At 48.0% G+C, this 4278-nt stretch overlaps 1 protein-coding gene across 30 annotated transcripts in view; it reads right to left on the bottom strand.

Moving 5' to 3' along the window:
• The window catches only part of Nrxn3 (neurexin 3), a 1525607-nt gene extending 1522235 nt beyond the window's left edge, over positions 1 to 3372 (bottom strand). For 17 of the 30 annotated variants that reach the window (XM_033766705.1, XM_033766706.1, XM_033766711.1 and 14 more), the window contains exon 1: positions 3025 to 3371. The gene's annotated coding sequence lies outside the window, so the exon portion shown is untranslated. Of the gene's footprint in view, positions 1 to 3024 lie in introns of all 30 variants that reach the window. The other 13 variants (XR_004518320.1, XR_004518321.1, XM_033766713.1 and 10 more) reach the window with 1 other exon arrangement.
• Positions 3373 to 4278: the final 906 nt, after the last annotated feature.

The following is a 4278-nucleotide window of genomic DNA, read 5'->3' as shown; positions in this document are numbered from 1 at the left end:
AAAAAAAAAAAAAAAAAAAAAAAAAAGAGCCGCAGAGCCATCGGAATCAGAATTTTCTCATGGAGATGGAAAGGGCTAGAGGAAAGGGGGAGGGGGTACGTAGGGTAAGGGGGACGGTGCGTGGAAACAGAAGGCAAGATCATGGCAGTGTGGGGGACGACAGAGGCAGAAATTGATGGCGGGGTGGAAAGAACTGCACACACACAGAGACAAAAACACGCACAATACCCAAACACCAACCCCGCCGCTGCACTGTGCATCCCGGACTGACAACCGGTCCCCCACCCCTCCACTGCCTCGCTGTTCCCCAAAGCTGGTGCCGATGGATTTCTGTATCTCAGTTCTGCAGCAGTGGGCTAATTACAACCAAGCCCCCTCACCAAATTAACCCCTCCCCTCCCTCTCTCCTTTTTTCCTCTAAAAGGCCAATTGAAGAATAATGTGTTTTTAGAGATAATGGATTTTTTTCAAGGAGCGAGAGAAAGGGGGATGCAGGACAGAAATTCTACAAGCCGGTGACTTCCAACCTCACCTCCTTGTCCCCTCACGTCCCCATTCGCTGGAGCATCTCATCTACCATTCTCCGACCATTCCCTTGTCCCCCACCACCCAAAAGAAAAGACCTTCCTACCATGCACATCGACAAACACACCAACCGCCACCCAATCTCAGTAGCCGATCTCAAAACCCCAAGCATCAATCCACCTCGATACATCCTTTCCCTTATATAAGCAGCAAATCATCAACATAGTCAGTAGAAACGCAGCAATGAAAAGAAATCAACAAAAACGGAGGCCAGACCCCCATCAAATCCCCAATAATTAATAACAGGGAACTACCAGAGAAGCAAAGACGTAGTTGTCTTTCAAAATCTGGAGTCCCTTTGATTTCTGGCCCTTCTTCTTAAGAAGCAATTTTCTTAAATTATTATTTCACTAGGAAGGGCTGGAAAGATCCAGAAAAGGGCATTCGCACAGTCCAGTTGTTTAAAAAAAAAAAATTAACCGAGCCCTGTTGCTCACTTTAATAGCGAACTTCCATGTCCAGCCTGATCCCTTCTTCCAGAAGGAAGACTGGTTCATAGGACAAACCCAGGGCTGCAGAAAATGGGCCAAGAGCCCTTACTCCACTCCCGACAACAACAAAAAAATCAAACAATAGGACTATCTCTGCACAACCAGCACCCGCCTGAAATATCATTTACCCCGATATGACTTAGGCAGATTAAGCCTAAAGATTAAAGAAAAAAAAAAATACCAGCTCCGCTGATGTCTCTCCCCACCATCCTCCTGACACGTACCCAGTAGCCCTTAGGTAAACTTGCCCATCATAACCAGCGGGACCATGTAACTTGAAAGGCGATGCAGAAGCCCTTGAAGGAGGAAGGGAGGCTCTACCCAGAACAGCAAATTGAGAAAGGGTTCTTTGGGCTCCCCAGACTAACCTCCAAGTGCCCCCAGATAGATTATCCCAGGAAGCAAGTCACCCAGCGCACTGGGAGTTCAAATTTCCATTAGAACCTTCATCACAAAGGCAAACAGTCACCTGACCCCGAAACTACACCATTGTCCAGGTGTGACAAGGAGTGCCCCTCTCACTCGCAGGGCCACCTTCAGGACCCTGGGCAGTAAACGAATGTTGGGGTGGCTTATAGTAGCAAAAGAAAGGCTATCTCCCCAAAGCGGGAATAACTGAGAAGCAGGGACAAGACAGCTCCCGTTCTATCAGCCTTCTTATTTGGCCTGACTGGGCTTGCTCTATCCTAGGATACCTCTCAATGATCCCTGACTTTTGCATTTTAAAACTAAACAAATAAAAATAAAGATCAGGGAAGAAGAAACCTATTTTTGCCTAAACCCTAATAATAGTTCGCAAAAAAATACAATTTTCTCATTGTATGACGATATTTCTGCATCCAGATCAAAAGAGATAGGAATTTAGTGGAGGAAGGGAGAAATTTATTTTTTTTAACAAGTAATCACAGGGTAAGTCACCTGCAAAGCAGCCGAGCCCATAGGTTAGTATTACATCACTGGCCTAGGAAGAGATGGGGGGGCAGGTTATTTTTCCCTTGTCATCAGGATGCTGTTTCTAAAGCAGTTAAGTTTTGTGGTTAAAAAAGAAAGAGGGAAAGAGCTGAAACTCTGGGTATAGCACAATGCCTTGAAAAAAACAATACATCGAACCAGGCTTTAAGGTCACTGAGAGCTTGCAAAACCCACAGTGCTTACCCAGAGTGGAAGTTTTCAGGCAAGCCTGCTACTAAATCATTAATATAAACAAATGGAAGGCAGAGGAGGAAGATTCCCTTGTAACGGATCCAAACAGGAGCGCACTCACACATACGCACACTCGCACACACACTCCCTTTTCACCTTCTCGGAGTATGTCCACCTTCACAACAAGAGAGCAGGAGTCCAGCCTAAATTTTCAGAGTCGAGAACAACCTCTTCACACCCCTTCCCCCACAAAAATAAATAAAATCATACAAACACTCACTCACTTCAGTTCCTCAACAGCTAGGGAAACCCCAGTCTCAATTTTGTCTTCTTGTGATCCTCAGAGAATTCTTTCTCTTTCTATCTGCCCCTTCTCCGCCGGGGGTGGGGGGGGGGCGACAGAGTAAGAGAGGGAGAGGGAGAGAGACTTCAAAATGTCAAAAAAAGTATCTGTCCAAAAGGAAGTGACGGGCATACATCATTTCAGACTAACAATCCAAGCAGACAGGAGCAAGAAAAAGAAGACGAAAATAAATCTAAAACACGTTCTGACTTTTCCAACATCTGGAGCAAAGGGACCCAACTTTCAGGAGAAACCGAAGGGAAAGCAAGGCAGGTGAAAAGCCATTCCCATGGTCAGCCGTGGCTCTTTGATCCAGGATTTTTTTTTTTTTTTAATCTAGGTTGGTCGCTCCCAACTGAAAACTTCTACCCTCTCAGGAGCAGCCTCTTCCCAGAACGGAGGAGAAGCTTGAGTTGTTTCGCATCCTTCCTGCCTTCCAATCCCGACACCCCCAAATCTTACCTTTCCCGTTAAACGGAAGAGTTGGGATCTGTTTGTTTGATATTTAATCAACTGAGTTTCCTGGGTGTTTCCTCTCTGGAAAGGTTCAAATTCCACAATCTTTCTCTCTCCTTTTTTTTTTTCTTTTTTTTTTTTTCTTTTTTTTCTCTCTCTCTCTCTCTTTCTCTCTGGGAGGGAGTGGCGGGGAAGATGGGGGGGGGGTTGGGGGGGGGAAAAGCAGGTCTTCGGTGGCTGGGAATAACCGCGGCGCTGCGAGAGGGGAGGACACGCTGTCTCTCCCTCTCTGTGAGTTGCATGCGAGAGGAGACGTGTAGGGCTGAGCTCTGAGCCCGAGACTGCCGGAGGAGCCCAGGAATTTCACGCACTCCAGAGCTGGCCCCTCCCTCTCCTCCCCAGACCCCGGCATTTAAAGAGACAGCCAGGCTGCCTGGCTCAAGGCTTCACCTCCTCCCTGGATGTTTTGCAAACAGCTGAGAAGACATAATCGAGGAGGGGCGCTCTGCAGCCCCCTGTGACGAAGAGGTGACTAAGAACTCAGTTCTCCCCTGTCCGGAGCCCAAGAGGAGAGCTGTTCCCTAGACCAGGATCAGGAATTCAAACGAAGACAAAAATCCTCATTGACAGTTTCAACACATGAAAACACCACCCTCCTGCTGAGGGTTCCTGCAGGAACCTCATTGCAAATTGAAGGGGTGGGGACAACGCTGACCTACAAGTCTGACTCGGTTTCCCTGAATAGTCACTTCTCTGTGCAAAATCAGGGCAATCCTTGAGCATCTTGCAGAGCTCAGGACTGTAAGTAGGACACAAATCCACTCCTTTAACGAGCACTTTGAGCGCTAGCTTAGACTGAGGCACAACGCAAGGTGCCGAGGACATAGAAATGAAAGTGACAAATGAGGCTGCCCCTCCAAAGGCCCCCTAGCAGTGGAGACAGACCCAGGCAAAGCCAATCCTCCCCCACGGGGACTGCAAGCTAAGAGACCCAGCACCTGGGTGGGTTGGAGGATGGCTCCCCTTTGGGGCTTGTACCCAGCTCAGGGCCTAGGCATTTCCCCTGTGCTCCCAAACCCATGAAAATCTATCACCAGCCTGGATGGACTAGTCCCTATGTGGGAAGCCCCAGCCAAGACTAAACCAGGACTGACAGTCGGAGGCACCAAATAGAAAGATTTTGTTCAGTATCAGACCCTGGTGCCCACTGTGGGAAAATAGCCCCAGTTCCCTTTCTTCCCCTGCCTCCCCTTTCTATGG

The sequence above is a fragment of the Fukomys damarensis genome, unplaced genomic scaffold, assembly GCF_012274545.1.
Source record: "Fukomys damarensis isolate Sample0158 unplaced genomic scaffold, DMR_v1.0_HiC HiC_scaffold_21, whole genome shotgun sequence".
In the NCBI taxonomy this organism is placed as follows: domain Eukaryota; kingdom Metazoa; phylum Chordata; class Mammalia; order Rodentia; family Bathyergidae; genus Fukomys; species Fukomys damarensis.
Note: the sequence above shows the minus strand (reverse complement) of the source record. Positions and strands in the feature narration are given on the sequence as shown.